This window comes from Sceloporus occidentalis, unplaced genomic scaffold (assembly GCF_023333645.1).
Source record: "Sceloporus occidentalis isolate IW3139 unplaced genomic scaffold, rSceOcc1.0.p SCAF_5, whole genome shotgun sequence".
NCBI lineage: Eukaryota > Metazoa > Chordata > Lepidosauria > Squamata > Phrynosomatidae > Sceloporus > Sceloporus occidentalis.
Genome location: NW_028316985.1, coordinates 87,425,622 through 87,447,522, shown reverse-complemented (window position 1 = coordinate 87,447,522; position 21,901 = coordinate 87,425,622). Strand labels below are relative to the sequence as shown.

At 41.3% G+C, this 21,901-nt stretch overlaps 1 protein-coding gene across 5 annotated transcripts in view; it reads left to right on the top strand.

The window, feature by feature from the left end:
• The first annotated feature begins 2,687 nt into the window (after window positions 1-2,687).
• PPFIBP1 (PPFIB scaffold protein 1) overlaps window positions 2,688-21,901 on the top strand; it is a 140,732-nt gene continuing 121,518 nt past the window's right edge. For 2 of the 5 annotated variants that reach the window (XM_089524635.1, XM_089524634.1), the window contains exon 1: window positions 2,689-2,870. The gene's annotated coding sequence lies outside the window, so the exon portion shown is untranslated. Of the gene's footprint in view, window positions 2,871-21,901 lie in introns of all 5 variants that reach the window. The other 3 variants (XM_089524636.1, XM_089524637.1, XM_089524633.1) reach the window with 2 other exon arrangements.

Sequence of the window (21,901 nt, the reverse complement as noted above, 5' to 3'; positions counted from 1 at the left end):
GGCCCCTGTAGCAGGCAGTTCTTTTAATGGATGAATTATAAAAACTAAAATAAATATATACTCTTTTCTAAAAAGTGTATTCCAGAAACCTACTTTTAAAGCCAACATATTTAAGAGGCAAAAGATAAAACAGGGATCCTTATCTGTATCACAGTCTTGTCTTAACTTGCATAGATATTTTTCTTTGGTTGAAGAATTCCAGTAAAGCTCACTAATGTTTATCAGCTTAGACATTTTTACCACGCAAAACGACAACACTACACGCATAGCAAAAAGCCCTGTGTAAGTTAGGTTCCTCATTCTTCTATGATTTTTGAATAAAAAACAGATGTTTTGACAATAAGGCCAAAAACTGAAATCTTATTTTAGATTATCCTTAGAATTTATTTTATTATATAATACATTTTTAGTCTTTTGGGTAATAAAATCACCACTTTCTCTGTCATGGGCCATGCGTCTTGAAGGGATGTGTAGCATGCAATTCTTGTATTACCATGCTGAGGAATGCTGCACCTGTTTAATTCCTGCCTGTAGATGTCAATGTGACCATTTTAAATGAATGGTGTTCCCATTTGGCATACGTTATAACCACCCAGGATATATCTGAAATTACAACTAAAAGTACCACAGAGTTGATTCTACAGTAGTTGCGCTGTTTCTAAGTGGAACTTTTAAATTGATTTGGCAAACAAAATGTTTACATGATTCTCCCTCTGTACACACGACATATGAGGATTTAGCTAGAGTTCCTAACAGAATACAGTTGCAGCCTTTCTTCTTCTATTTACTCATTCAGAATTTGACTGTGGGGCTGGTGTTTTCCACTGCTGTGAATAAAGCCCCATTGTAAACCCCTATTTCAGTGCCAAATTGTACGTGTGGGATACATTTGCAAGCGTGACACGAGAGCAAAGAATGAGAGCAACCACTCTGTTATTGAAAGTACTACAGGTTGAGTCTCCCTTATCCAGAATTCCAAAATCCAAAATACTCCGAAAAACAAAAAAATTGAGATAGTGATGCCTTTGCTTTCTGATGGTTCAGTGTACACTGAACATGCACAAAATTATTAAAAATATTGTGTACAGACAACCCTCCATATCCACGGATTCTTTATCCATGGATTCAAACATGCACAGCTTGAACATACTCAAATAAAATATACAAATTCCAAAAGCAAACCTTGATTTTGCCATTTGATATAAGGAACATCATTTTACTACGCTATTGTATATAATGGGACTTGAGCACCCATGGACTTTGGTATCCATGGGGTGTTCTGGAACCAAAACTCAGCAGACACCAAAGGCCCACTGCATAAAATTATCTTTAGAGCCAGTGTGGCCAAGTGATTTGAGTGATGGACCAGGGTTTGATTCCCAGCTTGGCCATGAAACCCCCTGGGTGACCATGGCCAAGTCACATGCTCTCAGCCTCAGGGGAAGGCAATAGCAAACTCCTTTGAACAAATCTTGCCAGGAAAAAAACCATGATAGATTTGTCTTTGGATCACTGTAAGTCATAAACAACTTGAAGTCACACAACAACAAATGTGTAGAAAGTGCGCTTGTTATTGGTTGTGTGAAACAACTTGAAGGCACACCACAACAGATGTGTATGAAATGTACACTTGTTCCTCCACATTTGCTGAATGTGGGGATAATGCAAATAACAAAAACACTATTTTTTACCTGAGAGAGCATCTCTCCAGGAATCTCTAGGTCCTCCAGTGCAACTTTGTGGTCAACATCTGCCAGACATTGACCATAAAATTGTCCTGGAGGATCTACAAATGCCTAATGGAGTGTTCTCTCTAGGAATCTCTAGGTCTTTCAGTGCGACTTTTGGTTAGTTGACCATAGAGTTGAGCTGGAGGACCTAGATATTCCTAGAGCGAAAATATTCATAAAATCTGTGCGTGATCAAATCTGCAAAATTCAAAGCCATAAATATGGAGGGACGAGTGTATTTGCTGTGGTTGTGTGCCTTCAACATGTTTCTCACTTATGGTGAACCTATCCTTGGGTTTTCTTGGCATGTTTCTTCAGAGGGGGGTTGCCATGGCCATCCTCCGAGGCTGAGAGAGTGTGACTTGCCAACAGGGTTTCATGGCTCAGCAAGGGTTGGAACCCTGGTCTCCAGAGTCATGATCCAACACTCAAAACTACTAGTGTATATAAGACATAAACGTCTTGGTTTAGACTCGGATCCTGTCTCCAAGATGTTACATATACAAATATTCCAAACTCAATAAAACAAAACATATATATATATATATATATATATATATAGGAAAAAAGCCTGCTAACAAATACACTTCATGCCCATTTGTTGATGTTGTTGTTGTGTGATAACTCTGTACTCTGAAGCCAGGGTTCCTTTGGCTGCCTTGCCTGTGTGGGCTGAGAGAGGGAAGGGAAAAGGAACCCCCTCTCTCTCTTCTCAAGCAGCCAGGAATGTGCAACAACAGGAGAGGAGGGGAACCATCATGGGCTTGTGCTGCTGAGGCCTCCAGTGACTTCCTCCTGCTCCAATCAGGGCCACCCCTGGGGAGGGCTCTCCAGGCTTTCCTCCAGTCTTTTTGGGGGGCGGGAAGACCTGGGAAAAGAGGAGGAGGAGGAGGGAGGCAGGGAAGGAAGGGAGGGAAGGAGGTGCCTTGTTGCTGCGCCCTGGCTGCTGCTGCTGCTGCTGCTGCTGCTGGCTCAGTCCTTGCTTGGAGCCCTGGCATGGTGTAAGGGAAGGCAAGGCAAAGCAGGAGGGCACCCAGGAAGAGGGAAAGGAAGGCAAGGCATGGCTTGGTGAAGACCAGGCCTGTTTTTACCCGGAGGAGAAACTTTCCTGAAGGTCCTGCTGGATTCCTTTCGCCTGGGGTGAGTGAGTGGCTTTCCTGGGACGTTTGGCAGACCATGGCAGGGAAGAAAGGGGAAAACACATTGACTCTGCTGCTTGCTCTCCTTTGGGGTTTCTCTTGCCAGCTCCAAACAGGAACAGGGCTAGAGGAGAAGAAGACAAAAAGAAGAGTCAAATTTCTCTGTTCCTGGCTTGGTTCACCTCCTTCCTTCCTTCCTTCCTTCCTCTTTCTTTCTTTCTTTCTTTCTCTTACCATAATTATTTTATATATTTTATATTCACTTCCTTCCTTCCTTCCCCTTCCTTCCTTCCTTTTTCTTTCTTATCATAATCATTTTATATATTTTATATTCATCCCCTTCCTTCCTTACTTCCTTCCTTCCTTCCTTCCTTCTTTCCTCTTTATTTCTTTTTCTTATCATAATTATTTTACATATTTTATATTCACTTCCTTCCTCTTCCTTCTTTCCTTTTTCTTTCTTATAATTATTTTATATATTTTATATTCATCCCCTTCCTTCCTTCCTTCCTTCCTTCCTCTTTCTTTCTTTCTTTCTTTCTCTTACCATAATTATTTTATATATTTTATATTCACTTCCTTCCTTCCCCTTCCTTCCTTCCTTTTTCTTTCTTATCATAATCATTTTATATATTTTATATTCATCCCCTTCCTTCCTTCCTTCCTTCCTTCCTTCTTTCCTCTTTATTTCTTTTTCTTATCATAATTATTTTACATATTTTATATTCACTTCCTTCCTCTTCCTTCCTTCCTTTTTCTTTCTTATAATTATCTTATATATTTTATATTCATCCCCTTCCTTCCTTCCTTCCTTCCTTCCTTCCTCTTTCTTTCTTTCTTTCTTTCTCTCTCTCTCTTTCTTTTTTCTTTCCAATCATAATTGTATTATATTTTGCAATTCTGCAAGTTGTTTGTTTGTTGTTCTTGTGTGCCTCCAAGCCATTTGTGACTTATGGCTAGCCTAAGGCGAAATTGTGATAGGGTTTCCTTGGCAAGTTTCTTCAGAGGAGGGTTGCCAGGGCCATCCTTTGAGGCTGAGAGAGTGTGACTGGCCCACGTTTGCCACATGTTTGTGCCCTGGAGCTGCTCTCCTTTAGGTTCCTCCCAGCCAGGTCCAAACAGGGACAGAACCATAGTTCCTGGTTTGGTTCATCTCCCTTTCTTCATTCCTCTTTCTTTCCATAATTATTTTATATTTTGGAATCCTGCAAATTGTTTGTTTGTTGTTGTTCTTGTTATTTGTCACTTATGGCTAGCCTCAGGCGAAGCTATGATAGGGATTTCTTGGCAAGTTTCTTCAGAGGGGGTTTGCCAGGGCCATCCTCTGAGGCTGAGAGAGTGTGACTTGCCCAGGGTTGCCAAACATTTGTGCCCTAGAGCTGCTCTCCTTTGAGTTTCCCTTGGCCAGGTCCAAACAGGAACATGAGTATAACAAAACAAAGTAAAAATCAATTTGCCTGTTCCTGGTTTGGCTCATCCCTCTCCATGTCTTCTTTCCTTTTTTTTCTTTCTTTTAAATAATAATAATTTAATGTTTTTGAATTCCGCTAGGTTGTTGTTTGGTTGTTGCTGAGTGCCTCCAAGCCACGTTTGTCGACAGCAAATGTGTACAAAGTGTATTTGTTGTTGCCGGGTGCCTTCAAGTTGTTTCCAATTTGTGGCTAACCTAAGGCGAACCCATCATAGTGTTTCCTTGGCAAGTTTCCTCAAAGCAGGGTTGCCAGGGCCATCCTCTGGGGCTGAGTGAGTGTGACTGGCCCAAGGTCACCCAATGAGTTTTGATGCCCATGTGAAGATTTTAAACCCCGGTCTCCAGTGTCTTAATCCAACACTCAAACTGCAATACCAGGCAAGATTACATTTTTTACAAACACCACTGAACTACCACCACCATCAAACATGATTGAAAAGCCTTAGGATACAAGTTCACAAAGAACACCAACCAAAGAAACTCATAAAGGGGATGCTTGGCATCTCCTTTTCTGCTGGCTTTTCCAGTACCATGCTGCTAAAGGTTTCCAGCCCATTCAACTGCAAAGCTGAGGCTGTGAGTTGAGTTTAGGGTGGAAAAAGAAGGAAGGAAGGAAGAAAAAAAAAGTGAGGGGGTGAGAAATCCTTCTTGAGAAGAAGGGCTGGTTGAGAAATGTAACTTGAAGATTGGGGAGGGATTAGCCAAAGGCAAGGAAGACATTTCAAAATCCTACACATTTTGTTTCAAGCAGTCTCTGTGGGTGTCGTGATTTTTTTTTTTACTATGTGTTCATATTTACTAGAAATATGCTAAAAGTAGAAACAGAAAGAGTATGGATGTGAGAAGAGGTCACCAAATAGTTTTGTGGCGGATGCAAATCGCTGCTATTCCAAGAGCAGATGCAACTCAGAATGAGCTGCCAATTTAAAAGCAGGACAAATCAAAACTTCATACTGGTGCGAAATGGGAATGGCATTAGCAAGATTTGTGAAAATCTTGTGCTTGAGAGAATATGTTTGGCTGTGAGCTTAACATTTCCCAGTCTGAGACACTAGCTGGAAAAAATTATTAGTCCAGTCTAATAAAAGGAGCTAGAAGTTTTACCTAACCTTTCAGTGCAGGGGAAAAACCCAGTTGAACTCACATTGCATGTGCAATGGGGATGGATTTGAAAGCTTCCAATGGCCTTTTTCTGACTCAGTCAGTGATTTTATTGCAGCTACAATAGTGTCTGAAAAGCATGAGGATAACAGTTTAATTAGATTTTGAAGTCATGGCTTTGTTAACTTGTGCTAAGATTGGAAACCTTTCCTGGCAAGTATCCCTAACATGTGTTTATACTATATTTGTTGTAAATCTGGCTTCTCCAAGGCTGCAGTCCTTTACCAGGGAGTTGCTTTCATGAAAACACTGGAATTTCTGTGTGCATAGTAACAGCATCAATGTTTTTTCATTTTTTGGTGGGATGGGAAGGGTAGAATATTTCATATGAGCTGTACAAATATGTTGTACATCCTCTTGTGGCATCTCTTTGTATGTTTAATATTATTATGTTTTCTCCTGCTTTTAAACCCTGCCAAGTTTCTGTTGTCTCTGTCCTGGTGAATGTGTAAGGGCTCCAGTGAACATAGAGTTCTTTATATCTTTTCCTGCCTCTGAAACTGGAAGCTGCCATATATTTGGACTAGACATCTGGCGGTTGCTTATTCACAGGAGCAAAACAAACCCACCTTCTTTTGACTAGCAAATACGCCGGGCGGCATCATCTGAGGAAGAGTTGGCAGGGAATAAAATAAAGAGTGGTTGAAATGCTTCTTTGATGTTCAAGCCTATTGGGATGTCAGTTCGCTTTGGTATCTTTAACCTCTGTTTTGAGACATATGCAGTATATGTTCTCATGTATGTGCATGCAAATGGTGGTGAAATTCTTTGATACTTGTACGCTTTGCATTCTTGGAATACATTTTTGGAGACATGTTTACTGCCCTGGGGCACAGTGTGGGATCTGTCAGTAAAATTTTACACACTGAAAAAGTAGAGGAAGAAAATCCTGGGATTAAAAATACAAATATCCTTCATAATGTTTTCTTAGGGTTGCTGTCATTCTCAAGGCCTCTAGTCCACACACATATTGTGTTAATTTTCTTTTTAAAGTTCCAGCATGTTTGTGCTTTACCAGTGGGTGACTTGCCTTCTGCCCATTTATTTTGAGGTCTAGGCTTTAAAAAAAGAAAACAAAGCACTATTCTTAGCAAAACTGCCTTACTTTGCAGGACTTCATTCTTCAATGCCACAGGTTGCTACATGAATACAAATTTATAAATATATAGACATGCACAACTGTGATACAGATAAAGTACAGTAATATATTCCATTTTAATTTCCATGGCAACATTTTGTGGAATCCTGGAGATTATAGTTTAGTGAGACACTAGAGCTCTCTGGTCAAGCATTTCAGATTCCTTTCCCTGAACTGCCAATCCCAGGATTTCATAGGATGCTGCCATGGCAGTTAAAGTGGAATGTTGTGTGCTTTCAAGTTACTTCCGACTTATGGTGACCCTAAGGCGAACCTTTACGTGGGTTTTCTTGGCAAGATTTGTTCAGAGGAGGTTTGCCATTGCCTCCTCTGAGGCTCAGAGCATGTGGCATGTGCCAGTTCACCCAGAGGGTTTCCATGAAGAAGAAGGCACTTGAACCTTGGTCTCCCAGTGTCTTAGTCCAACACTCAACCCACTATACCACAATGGCTGTTTTGTTTTTAACAGCCTAAACTATGATGGCTCTTTTGTTTTTAGCAGCCTTTTCCAGTGGAGAATTGAATTCATAGCCTGAGGAAGACTGCGTGGCTCTCCAGCCACTTAACCCACTGAGCCATCATTATAGCATTATAATTGCATATTGTGAATGGGCACAACGATTTGGAGTTTATAGTTGTCCAGGCTCTACTTTGCAGATTCAATTGTCATGATATCACATACTGTATAAAGTGCATAAGACTGGAGAAGTGGAGATAATTTCTCCAGTGAGGAAATAGTGCAGAAGGATTTCTGTGAAGTGATTTGTTGTATTTTTATACTTTTATTGGAAATTATGTATTAAATATGTTTTAGGTGTTACTAACGGTTTTCAGTCATGTTTTTTTAAAATAATATATATATTTTAAGTTTTGTAAACTAATGTTTTAGCTTAATATTTTTGAAACAATTGCAAGATACTTTAAATTCCATCTTGGGAAAATGGTGGTATATACAGTTTGCCTTCCACATTTGTGGGTTTGATTTTTGCATGTTTGATTATTCACAGATTATTTGCTGCCACATTTTCAACAGGGACTTCATGCCTCCCAAGACTACAAACATGGGGCAAGGCTTGTAAGTTACTATTAAAAATGGCACAGGGTAGCAGTGGAGGTGATGGCATGTCCCACCAGCCACCTGCTTCAACCTCGCAAAGGAATCCTGCTGCCTTGAAAGCATCTATGGTGGGTTGAATCTCCAGATCGTACCTTTTTGTGTGTGTTAAATGTGGTTGGGGAGGCTAGAGTTATTCATGGGTTTTCCTTTTTCATGGGGGTCCTGCTTCCCTAATCCCAGTGAATGTGAAATGCTGACTGTAAATTCAGTAAACAAATAAATAAATAGTTTTGTGCTAGCTCTTGAGATGGTCTGTAAGGGAATTATATAAAATTATTAAACATTAGATTTGCATGTGGTTAACATAAATTGTATGGTATGTTATGTATAGGCTTGCCATATCCCGCCTGGGGGCGGGACTTTCCCGGTTTGGGGCGGGTCCACACGGTCCCGCCCCGGTTTGGCCCCGCCCCCGGGACACCCCCCTCCCAGCGAGGGCCTGGAGGCTTTGGAAGCCTTGGAAGCGGCTCTGCCATCGCGGAGCACTCCTTCCAAGGCCTCTGGGGCCTGGGAGAAGCTCTCCCAGGCCCCTCTGGAGGCCCTGGAAGAGGCTCCGCGGTTGGAGCTCCGGCTATGGGGTCCTCCAAGGCCTCTCCAGAGGGACCTGGGAGAGCTTCTCCCAAGCCCCAGAGGCCAAGGAGGAGGCCGCTTGCCACTGCGGCAATGGCTGTGATGACAGGCGGCCCCAACGCTCCTTCCCGGCCTGGGAGCAGCCCGAGGCTTCCTCCCAAGCTGGGAAGGAGAAGGAGGGCAAGGTTCAAAAATGTGGGACCTTTTTTTTTTTTAATATTCCTGGCCAGGAAATTAAAAAAAAAAAAAAGTCCTACATTTTTGAACCTTGTCCTACATTTGTCCCGGTTTGGAGGTCCTCAGCTATGGCAACCCTAGTTATGTACCATATATACGGTTGGCAGCATGGTAAATTCATCACCAAGAATCAGATTTGGAACTGGTGTGTTGTGAGTTCTTTCATTTGTATTTCAGCTCTGCCCCTTCTTTCAAGTTTTGACCCACCCTGCATTTGCAGTGTAATAATAATAATAATTCTGAATCTTTAAAACTTGGTGAATGCCTTTTTGACTCCATCCTGCTATCTTTTAAATGTTTACTCAGTGTCTCTGTGTACTGTATTCTAATTCTTAAAAATACCCCAGCTGCTACAATTTAAAGAAAAAATTGAATGGCATAATAGATCATTACCCTACTAATGGGTCTTAATGCACTGATCATAGTAGACCCTACTATTGGGTCTTATGCATTGGTCAGTGATTCACATTGTTGTCATTCTCCCAGGTGCTTAGCACTAGAATGACTGTGGCATATTGTGCAGCATGTTGACCTTTTTGGAACAACAGCTGCAACAAAAATGGTTTATTTTCAAGCAGTGTGTGCATGAGAGACAAGGGCCAAAAGGGGATGGTAATGAAACTTTGAACTTTGACTTTGTTTGGCTGGAAACCTGAAGCTACTTTTCAAACGTCAAATAAGCTGTTGCAGTATGTCCCTGTGGTTTGTGAGGTTCTTCATAAGTGATTTTTCCTATTTTAAAGGATAACTTAACACATTTTTATAAACTTGTATAGGGAGTGACTGACTCAGGTTTACCTCTCTTTTTTTGAATCTGCAGACAAATTTTAATATATTATGAAGAGTCAGCATTGCTAATTCTTTTCCTCTAGCCTTGTTCAAGGATTTGGCAGTAAAATATGCATTGCAAACTGTTGGATGTAGCACAACATTTACATGAAACCGCTGGGAGAGATCATCCGGAGACACGGGGCGCGGTGTTATCAGTACGCTGATGATACCCAGATAGTCTTCTCTGTGTCTCCGACTGATGCAGTAACTATCTCTGTGTCTCCGACTGATGCAGTAACTAAGGATGGCATCTCTCCTCTAGATGCCTGCTTGGCGTTGGTAATGGGCTGGATGAGGGAGAACAAACTCAGTGTGAATCCAGGGAAAACGGAAGTAATGGTGATAGGTTCCCCAGTTCCAGGTGGTGAGATCTGTCATCCGGTCCTGAATGGGGTCACGCTCCCCCTGAAGGACTCGGTGCGCAGCTTGGGAGTGCTCCTTGACTCGTCGCTCCAGCTGACTTCTCAGGTGGATGCGACGGTCAGGAGTGCTTGTTATCAGCTTCGGCTGATACGCCAGCTGTGCCCCTACCTGGACCGTAGGGACCTTGAAACTGTTGTACATGCTTTGGTAACCTCTCGATTGGATTTCTGCAATGCACTCTACATGGGGCAACCCTTATACCAAACTCGGAAGCTGCAAATGGTACAGAACATGGCAGCTAGATTGGTCGCTGGTACTTCCAGGTCGGACCATATAACACCTATTTTAAAAGACCTACATTGGCTGCCTATTCGCTTCCGAGCTCAATACAAGGTGTTGGTTTTGACCTATAAAGCCCTAAATGGCTTGGGCCCAGGGTACTTGGAGGACCGCCTCTCCCCATATAGTCCGCCCCGCACTCTTCAAACATCCGGGACTAACTTGTTAGAGGTTCCTAGATCACACCTTGTGAGGACCTCTCAGAGGGCTTTTGCCATCGCTGCCCCATTTTCTTGGAATAAGCTCCCTGTAGAGCTCCGCTCCGCCGCCTCATTAGATTCTTTTAAAAAGAATTTAAAAACATACCTATTTCGGCTGGCCTTCCCACTTTAGTTAACTGTTTTTCCTCTGCCCCTTGCTTTTCTTTTTCTGACCCCGGACTATTGTGATTTGATTGTTTTTGCCCTTGACATGTGTATTTTCTCCTGATTCCTGTTCCCATTTTATGCAGTAATGTTTTAACTTTTATATTGTAATTGTTTTACTTTGTATTGTAATTGCTTTTAACTTTTGTAAGCCGCCTTGATCATTTTTTGGAAAGGCGGGGTAGAAATAAAATTTATTATTATTATTATTATTATTATTATTATTATTATTATATAGGAGGGCAGAGGTGATCGGCAAAACAAGCATCTCCGCACCTAAAATCTTAACTCAGCAGCAAAGGCACTGGAAGTGAAAAAATTCTGAACAGTGGAATAGATCTGAAGACAAGGAGAGTTGATGTATCTAAATGTGTATAGTACATTCCTAACATATGAGCACAGGGATGGGCTACTGTGGTCTTGTAGATGATTTTGGACTTCAGCTCCCATAATCCGTCACTGTTGTTCTGCTGGCTAGAGCTGCTGGGAATTGTAGGCCAAAGACATCTGGAGGGAGCACAGCTGGCCTTGACTGTTATAGCATCATCACAGAAGGCCAAGCAGGGTGAGGATATGAAGATGGGATCAGGTCTGCTTCTTGAAAACAGGAATCATATTTAGCTGATCCACAAGTTGTGTCCCCTTTTCTTTTTTTTGGCCAAGTGAATAATTATCAGCAGTGGGGGTATATATGTAGAAACCAAAACATCGAACTTCATGGTAACGTTGCCATGACAGAAAAGCTTATCCTTGATACTGGCCCTGTGTTGATCCATATCCCATTAACAGGAAGTTGCCTATGATTGATGATATGTAGCTTAAACGTTTCTTTGTGCATGGAGAAATACTGCACCCTCCAACCAAGAAAGAGCAAACCTTTTACCCCGCACCCATTGAAGTCATGGGCAGTGGCCAAGTTGCAAAGAGTTTTGTAGTGGCTGAAAGTCTGCTGTTGTTGTTGGCAGATGTTTTGGAAAAGGTGGCAAGGGTAGCACTATAAAAACAGCAGGAACTGCAGCAAATTAGTGGTCTATTTAAATTTGTGGTGGGGGTTTTGCATCCCTCCAGATATTGTGGGGCTGCATTTCCCAGCATGCTTTGCCATTGGATATGCTAGCTAGGTCTGATGGGAGTTGCAGTCCAACATCATCTGGAAGGCTGTATGATTCCTGCCCCAGCTCTAAAAAAATACATGCAAGAGCTGTTTGTGCTCCAGATCATATAAGTACCAGAGAAGTAGCAACTGCTTTGGGTATCTCTTGCACAAAGATCACCAGGTAGTTACTGAACACTAGTTTGTGACAATTTAGTATTAGATTCCACTTTTTCTTTTTGTGAATGCTGGTAGTCTTTTCGGAAGAAAATATTTTTTAAAAAATGTAAATTCCAAAAAACAAACCTTGATTTTACCGTTTTATATGAGGGGCACCATTTTACTTTGTCATTGTTTGAGCACTCATGGATTTTGGTATCTATGGGGGTCCTGGAATCAAACTCCAGCAGATACTAAAGGTCTACCATAATTAACTTCTGAACCCACAGCAAGTTTGGTATAAAACAGTGATCATCCCAGAAAGTGAAAAGCACAGGAGGTTTGGGGGAGTGTAAAGGATGGAAATTGACTGAATAAGATTAATGGTTTTGATCAGTTGGTTAGCCTGTTATCCTAGCCAAAACCAAGGGCCCCTTCACACTGTCCAATTATAGTGCTACCTTTCATTTCAATTGTCATGGCAACATCCTGTGGAATTCTGGGATATTCTATATTTTGATTGTGAAGTAAAGGGTTTGTAGGTTTGGGATGTGTGAGGAAGGGAGTTTAAGTGACTGTTAATGTGAAATGCAGACCCAAGTCAAAATAGTTAAGTTATTGAAGTTATTAAAGAATCTTAAAATCTAATGGATTGGATCCAGATTTATGTGGAATGTAATCAATGAAATCAATGAGGTTTCATTTAGTAATGACTTCAGAGTTTGATTTCAATAGGTCTTCACTGTTGTTGTTGATGCTGTGTGCCTTCAAGTAATTTCCAACACATGGTGACCTTAAGGTGAACCTATCATGGGGTTTTCTGGGTTGAGAATGTGTGACTAATCCAAGATGACCCAGTGGGTTTGCATGGCCTAGCTGGGAACTTGAAACCTGGTCTTCAGAGTTGTTGTTTAGCACTCAGACAACTATACTATCCTGGCTGTCACACCATGCTGGCTCTCACGCTAGTCTTTAGTTTTTTGTAGGTTTTTTGGGCTACGTGGCCATGTTCTAGAAGAGTTTCTTCCTGACGTTTCACCAGCATCTGTGGCTGGCATCTTCAGAGAGGCATCTTACGCTAGTCTCCTCTAAGTATAATTAAGTCTGGATCTAGCTAGTGTAAATGTGGATGAAGTTCTGGTCAACTATCCCTCTATGGTTTGTCCTCCATTACTAGAGCATTGTAAGCCAGGGACTAATTTGAGAAGGATGTGGAATAGACTTGTAGTGTACATGCTACCACTTAGGCTTCTGTAAGTTAAATGGAAAGGACTCACTGTCCCCTTCTTTTAAGGAAATTTGCAAGTTTTGTCAAATGGCTTGGAATAAAGTTCTTTCAACATTTAATCTTTGAGAGAACCCCCCAATTGTGCTGGCCCTCCCTCACATTGGGCATAGACTAGTAGCCTGCCTGAAAGAAGGATTCTGTCAGCCTCCTCCTTCCCAGAGGAATGAGAGTCACTTCTTCCAAAATCAACTTTCCCTACTCCTTCTGGAAAAGAAGTGACATAGCTAAACAGCTGTAAAGGTTTGCCAGTTGTGGATGGAATTTTTTTATATTTTGAAACGTTTAATTTTCTTGGTAGGCAAGTATAGAGTTTGTGATGACAGCCTGTAGCTATGTTGTGGGTTTTTAAGTATGGACACAGTACTACTGCATATTGATTTTCAACTTCCAGCTCCAGAAAACCTCATGATAGGTTTGCTTTAGGGTTGCCTTAAGCCGGAAACAACTTGAAGGCGCACGATAGCAGCAAATTGAGTCCTGTGTTTGAGTGCTAGTTTTTTGAAACAATAATCCTGGCAAGTCATAAACAACAACAACAAAAAACAAAGTTGGCATGAAGGATTCTAGTGTAAGGACTATTTCACACTACACAATTATCATGCCATGTATGATTCTACTTTAACTGCTGTGGTTCCATCCTACGGAATCCTGGGATCTGCAGTTTGTTGATGCTATTGTGTGCCTTCAAGTTGTTTCTGTATTATGGTGACCCTAAGGTGAACCTATTATGGGATTTTCTTGGCAAGATTTGTTCAGAGGAGATTTGCCTTTGCCTTCTTGTTAGGCTAAGAGAGTGTGACTTGCTCAAGGTCAGTCCTTGGCCAAGCAGGGATTCAAACCCTGTGTCAGCACAACACTGCCTCCACTGTGCTGGCTTTCATTTGCAGTTCAGGGAGGGGAATTGGAATTCTTAACCAGAGAGCTCTAGTGCATCATGCTAAACTGCACTTCTCAGAATTACCTAGGGGATCTCACTGATGGCACTTAAAATAGAATCAGAGTGCTGTTATTGTGTAGTGTGAAAGGACTAGTATGATGAATTTTCCATCAGGAGAGACAATTTTATTTGGTGCACTACACTTCTGTGTGAATTTCCATATATGATCTAACGTTGTACAGAACCTGACACCTTCCAGAAGTTTTGGACCTCAATTCCCATCAATTCCAATCAGCACATCCGATGGTCAGGGACACTAGGAACCATAAGCTAGGCACCAGGTCATTAGGTTGAGAAGGTTGGTATAGAGTTTTACTGCTTATGTAAGGTTGTTACCTTAAATGCTTGAGGCTTGTAGAGCCTCCACTGACAGCAGCAATCTAGTTTTAATTAACATAACATATGCAGGAACTAAGCACCAGCTATACTGGTAATAACTGATAGAGATTCCAGGTATGGGGAACTACACAACTGTTTTATTAGAAGAAATATAAAAGAACACACACATGTGCTGGCCACTTTAAAGAGGTAATGTCTGTGAGATTGTTAAAGTTTTCCAGTTGGTTGGTGGGAAAGCTAATCCCTGTTTGCTTGTACAGAGCGTAAATTTATCAGTTATTGTCCGTTAATGATGAACATGAAACATACTCCTTTTTTCTTATGCGTCAGTGGAAGTCGTGCATCTTAGCAGGGCAAATACTGCTCTCCATTTTCAATGCATTAGTCCTATAAGGCAGATTTTGCGCTATAATTAACATATGTTAATATTGTGGTTGGGGTCTAGAGGTTAGCTTGTAGTATTTTGTTCCACATTAAGCACATTTACACATCTAAATATCAGTGGTGCTTTGATCTCTATTCCAAGAGATTAAACACTCCTTGGTTGACAAGACTGATTCTTGCATGTTGGGCCCTAAAGAACTACTTATCAGTTTCTGTGTGGTTTATTTGCAGTTATTAATAAAGCATCAAAATATCAGGGATGAAACTGTACTTGCTGTGCCAAGGCCTGTGTTTCTAAAACTATATAGCACAAGTTGGTTTTCAGAGATTGTGTTGTGCCTGTAATCTTAGATGGAAAGCTGGGTGAAATTGTTTATAGCTTCAGTTGTACCTGAATGGGTGGGCAATGTGTGGCTCTCCAGTAATGCTGGACCGCTGTTCCCATCAGCTGTAGCCCTAATAGGCAGCTATGGTGGAGGATGGGAGTGGCAGTCCTGCAACATCTGGTGGGGGCCAGGTTTCTCACCCCTTCTATAGGTGTATGGTTTGAAAATTGATTGCACCAGTGAGTCACTAGCAGAGTTGGAGTTTCATTGGAGAACTTCTTGCTAATTCACAGGTCTACTTGGAAAACGTACCTTCTCATATCACTCCTTAGTTTTTCTTCATTTCTTTTTTGGAATATGCTTCATCTATTGATGAAGCCCCAATCAGCGGCAAGCAGGGGCTCTCATTTCTGGGACGCAGTCTATCTACATTTGGCTCATGGATCCCACTTTTGTGGCTTTTAATATCCCCATTAGCATGCCAAAGCCCACAAACTTTAAAAAAAACATATTTAGTTTAGTTTTGTACTCCCAGTGCTAAAAACATGTGGAAATCCCCCACAAGAACCCATTATCACCCAAATGCTCCTTTCCCCTCTGCACTAGCTCTCAGAATGTCAACAGAAAGTGAGGTGTATGGAGGTAAAAATGGAAGTATTTGGCTTTTCTGTGGGGTCCATCTTGCAGGAAAATTGGACCCTGGTCCAAGTACAGTTACAGATCCTGACTTAGATCACGAAGTTCTAGTTTTAAAAAAAAGACTCTGGAAGCCAGAGGTTTGTTTACCCTGTTTTGGAGTATCAAAGGGTAGTTCATGTGATGTGCTGGTAAAAATTTATATTTCAAACATGTTGTTTGTTGTTCTTTGCTATTGTTTAAATAAAGCACAATAATTTTATTTTATTTTTGTTAAAAAAAGAAACCTTGTCCACCTGCTGTCTTTGCTGACAAAACTCAGAAACCGAATACAGTTTGGAAATCTGAGTGTGTTCCCCATCTGCTTCCAGCCCCAACACCAGTGATGGTACCCTCCTGGTTATTGAAGACTGCACAGGAGAGGTTAGCAAAAATAGCCCCGTGCATCTTGGGACAGTACTTTGGAGAAAATGAGAATCTTGTGCTGTTTAAACATGATCAATAAGCTCCCAGCTATGTAGGTGAATACAGACTCTGCTTTGATTTATGAAGGCACCCAGCCACAGCATGCCCTTCTCATAAGGGTGGTATGCAACTCAAAAAGAGCAGGAGTGCAGAGCAAGACAGAGACCCTCAAGACTGTCTTTTCTCTTCACCCCTCCTGTGATGTTGACCTCATTTCCAAACTTCAAAGTAAAATTCAAAGTCTGTTGCTCTTTTAAGCCTACACAGTTATTAGGTGACCTAGTTCTGTCCTGCAGTTTTATGAAATGGGAATGTGATTTTTAACCCCCCCTTTCTTGTAGAAAAGCAACAATTACTTTCAGGGTGTCAAATGGATGTCACCTAAGACCTCTTCGGTTTTTTAATGAGGCAAAAGTGGGATGCAGACTAAATGACTTCTCACTCTGCTGTTTACAGACAAGCTCTGTGACATGACTCTCTTTGAGTAAAACAGAATCAGAATAAATAATATAATTTGCTATCATAGTGATGGTAGCCTAGACTGTGTAGCCTGGACTTTCTGCAGGAACCTTGCTTAGAAGTGGAAGGAAGGTTTTGTCCTCACTTGACCTGTCTCTCTTTTCCTGTGGAATCTACCATTTGCTTCTTTATGGAGGCTACCATTTGCTTCAATCTACACCTGCTGAAATTTCATCTTATGTACAACTAAAGAAGGAGAAGAGGTGTTTCTTTTTCTGTGTCCGGAAGGTGCTGTGAGCATCACTGGTACGGAGGCTAAATCTGCTTCTAAACCCTTGTGTCTTTCTTAGATCTGAAGGGTATCACAGAATCCCCTAAGCATTGGCCATGCTGACTAGGGTTCCTGAAGTTAAGGTCAGCAACATCTGGGGACCTAGTTGAAAGTATCTGAGCTAGAGTATAGTACAGATCTGGACAACTCTCAGGGGCTAGGATCAGCAGGGGACCATAAAGGGCTGCACACCTGCTGCACTACTCCAGATATACAGTGGTCCCTCCACATTTGCTGGGGTTAGGGGTGACCTCCATGAATATGGAAAAACTGCAAATGAAAAAAAACCTATTCTTTTTACCTAAGAGAACACCTCTCTAGGAATCTCCAGGTCCTCCAGTGCAACTCTGTGGTTAACATCTGCCAAATTCTGATCATAGAATCATGCTGTAGGAATTACAAATGCCTACAGAATTGTTTTCTTTGGGAACTTCTAGGTTCTCCAGCACAATTCTATGGTCCGGAGTTGTTCTGGATGACCTAGAGATTCCTAGAGAGAATGTATTAATCAAAACTGCAAAGAATTGAATCCACAAAACTCAAAGCCGCAAATGTGGAGGGCCAACTATATTTTGAAAATATGCCTCCCCCGGGTACTCTAAGTGATGTGGGGAGCAATGTTTCACATATTTTTGGCCCTCTCAGGGGCATTTTAGATTCAGGAGAGGTCTTTTTTTCTAACAGGATGTGACCCTGGAAGCCAACTTCATGTTGGATAAAAGTCCTGTGCCCACCCCACCTGTCGTAGTTCATTAGTTCATTCAGGCTGTGGTGCATTTTGAACAATCATATGTCAGTTTTTAATGCAACAGTCTTACCTTGTTTCACACTCTCCTTGTATCTCTTAGCCAATGAACATGGTACAACCTTTATGCATAAAAATGGTAGTCATTTTCTTTCTTTTGTATCTTCCTTTCCTTCCTAAAGCAGTAGAACGAGATTTTAAAAAACCCTTCTCTTTCATAAACATACTTGTATTTTCCCCACAGAAAATGAACCTATTAATGGATGTCTCTAAGTACATTTTTTTATTGGTCTTATTTCCTTGGTTCATGCTCATTGTTGGTATATTCTGTTTTCTTTTTATCACCCTCCTCTCTCTGTCAAAAATGAAAATTAAATTTCATAATGTCATTTTTGCCAATATGACCTGTGGGTTTATGTGCACACAAACTTCATGTGGACTGCACAAGAATGAGCTTATCAGCCTTATTTTATTACTTTTAGCTGTAACTCTGCTGCGCTTGTGATGCAGAGTGTTCAAAGTAATGTTCAGAACACATCAAGAGGATAGTTGATGGTACCTGGATGCATTGGCTAGCTGGTTCCCTGCCTCAGTTGTGTGTTTAGGAATCCTAAGGAATGATGATGAATGTCTCAAGAACATATGAAAACTTCCTTTCCTGGAAAGGAATCTAGATTACCACAGAATACCCTCTCAGTGGAGGCATTTCATGTACATATGCCCTCTTCTCACGGCTGTTAATTGGTCTGTATGTACAGTGGACCCTTGGTATCTACTGGGGTTTGGTTCCAGGACCCCACTTGGGTACCAAAATCCATGGATGCTCAAGTCTTATTAAATACAATGGTGAAGCAAAAATGTTTGTCTTATATAAAATTGCAAAATCAAGGTTTGCTTTTGGAAATTCATATATTTTCAAACCATGGATGGTTGAAACTGTAGAAAAAGAACCTGTGGATACAGAGGGCTGACTATAATTGGCAAGGTGATGTCTATGTGGGCATACAATCCCTTGTATAGAAATTTGTTTATACATATATACCCTGAACTATCATTCCTACCTACTCTTGCACTAAGAAACATGGCCTTGATAGATGTGGATGAACTAAATCAGTTTGGTTTACCCTACATTATGCAAAAGAGAACAATCAAACAAAAATCCACGTAAATCGACCCACCCATTTGAGATCATGTCACAAAGATACCACTCTCTCATTCATAGAGCTAGAGAGTGAGGTGGGCAGGGGGGGAGTGCAGAGCTGTGTTGGAGTGATCGTGATGTCTCAATAAATGGAAAAGGAAGATTGTTTATTGAGTGTTGAACTGTTCCAGGAAAAATGAGTAAACTAGTAAGAAATCAGCCAGGCTAATTTGACCTTTACTCACCTCTTAGTGGTTAAGATTTTCCAGCAACAAAAGCATACTGGATGGTATTGGAAATTGAAAACAGCATTCACACAGGAATAATCCCTGTTTAAATGTCTTGGGCCCCATACAGACTGGCCAAAATAAAGCTGCTTTGAGTAACTTCAGAGGTATTCTGTTTATATAATGCATGCGTATTAAGAGTCCAGAAGCCGCACCAAAGCCACGATCCAGTCCTAAGGACTGGAGTGCAGCTTTGGCACAGCTTCTGGACTCTTAGTATGCATGCATCATTTAAACAGCATATCTCCAAAGTGACTCAAAGCAGCTTTATTTTGGCCTGTCTTTATGGTGCCATATTCACCCTTCACTACACAAAAGCCCACGTGATGTTTTTATAGTTTATCTGAGTCATGTCCTGTTCTTGTACTGCTTTCCCCTACCTGACTGAGTACCAAAGCAACAGAGCAACAATAACAAATCAATTTGGTGGAGTTGTAGAAAGGAGGCTAATTTTAACATGGATCTGACCAGTAGAGGCATGTTCAGGTAGTAAATATGGTTCAGTAAAATATATGAATTTCTGTTTATTGGGAGAAGGCTTTCAGAACTGGAGGTCTTATTTTCATCTTTATACGCCTTTGTAAGTGTAATGAGCAGAATAAATGTTATGCTCCTTCAAGGTGACTGTCACTTATGGCAACCCTATTCTAGGCTTTTCTTGGCAAGATTGAGTCAAAGGAGATTTGCCATTGCCTTCCCCTTAGGCTGAGAGAGAGTGACTTGCCCAAGTCAGTTTCCATAGCGGAGCGGGAATTTGAACCCTAGTCACTGGAAGTCTTAGTCCACATTCAAACTTCTACACCACATTGTCCATACTATATTAATAAATGCTTGAACAGAGATTTGTGTTTGGTGAATTAACTGCATAAGAAATGTGTACCTATCAGAAGAGGTGAAACAATATGACAAAGCTTTTGCACGTTTTCCTCTATCGCTATTGCAGTCTTAAATGCAGTGGCACACGGAAAGTGAGTGGCGTGGCTCCTGGGGAGTTTGCGGGGATGGGGGAAAGTTGCTCACATCCAATATAAAAGAACTACGACTATGTATTACGTAAAGGTAACACTCCTGTGTTCAGTAGAGTTCTTCTCTGCTATGTATGTGCAGAACTGAAAAAGTGATAGCATGAAAAAGTGATAGCACTGATGATAGTGAGACTTGGATATTGCAGTAGAACTTATTCCATCATGTTGTGAACCATGTTATGATGCCTTAGAGGAGGTGTGGGCAAAGTGCAGGCTATGGGTTGTATGTAGCCCCTGAAACCCCCAATGTCCCCCAAAAACCCTCCCATACCAGCTCTAAAATTATAAAAAATTGGCATGGTTTTTGGGCAGTTTGTGCCCCAGAACCACACAGAAAGTCCTCAGATACTTTAAAACAAATAAAATGCCCCCGCCCATACCCTGAACCAATCCAGAATCCTGTTACTGCAAAACAGCTCCAATTTTGTCTACAGTCCCTCTCAAAATGGCTACAGGAAGTGATGCACTTCCTGTCACTATTTTGAGAGGGACTGCAGAGGAAAACAGGTATGTGTGATGTTTTAGGCTCTGGAGGAAAAAAAATTGGCCCCTGACCCTTGCAGGGCTTGAACTAAATTTAAAGAAGTCTGGGTTCATTCCCTCGCCAACATGCTCACTGGAAAAATATCTTCAGCCAGATACTACTGTCCACTAGTCACTATTTTTCATTAGTCACTATAAACCTAGCCTCAGTATCTGACTGAAGATTTTTCCGAGTGAGCATCATGGAGGGACTGGTGAGGGAATGAACCCAGATTTCTTTAAATTCAATTCAAGCACACTTAGGATCAACATCAATGCAGGGGCCAGGGGCCAATTGTTCTTGTGAGGATAAAATGAAAGCAAACCAAGGACCACGTATGAGGCTGAGCATGGGAATCTTTTGTTATCATGCCATTGTTTTGTTAGGTCAGTAATGACTTATCTGAAAATATGCATATGCTCCAGTTACCACAGTTCATTGAATTGCTTTAGTTAGGTACTCTGATCTTACTTAGCTACCTGTTTAAGTCAGTGAATTGGCTCTGGTTTGAAAGCTGTAGTGGTGGAGCATATGTGTATCTTTTCCACAGTGGTATACTTTGGGTTTTTGATACCTTCAGAAATAGGCCTCTTTGACTGGCATAATGACATGATTGCAAAGGTTTTACTCAGTTGTGAAGACTCTGTGGTTCTGTGAATTAAGTGGTTCCCTTCTTCCTCAAATGAGGAAGCTGTCTGGTATTTTTGGTTTGTCTCTGACAAGGGAGGGTGACTGTCTGCTTTATATTTCTTTTTCCAGAATGTAAAGGGGAAAAGTGCTCATTGCTGCTGTCATACTCTATTTTTTGCTGAAGGCTGGAATTTTCCACAAATGACTCTGTCATCCTGCTGGATTTGTGGTTCTTTGCCTGTGCTGGGCATTGTTTCTACTCTGGTTAGATCTTCTTCCCTTACACTTGTAGCTTCCCAAGTGCTATGTTAATTGGGAACATGCGACTTGGAGAAGCAGACTGCAAAGGATATGTTCTTGATAAATGCCCAGATGAATCCAAACCAACTGCTGCGAAGTTAATTGTGTCAAAGAGAGATCCTTTCTGCAAAACAAAATGCAGCTGTACACGCATTCCCTTTCCCTGGGGTGTATTCATGCAAAAGATTTATCCATAATTAAGCAATTTCTGGAAATACTTCCCAGATTGTACCGAGAAGCGAAATAATGACTTGCAATGTTCAAAAAGACAATGGAATGCTTCACACTTGAGGGAAGCACTTGTATTCACTGTGGTTACACTGGTTTTAACCATGTGTCAAAGGTAAAGAGGCATTTCTAAGTGGGCATGTG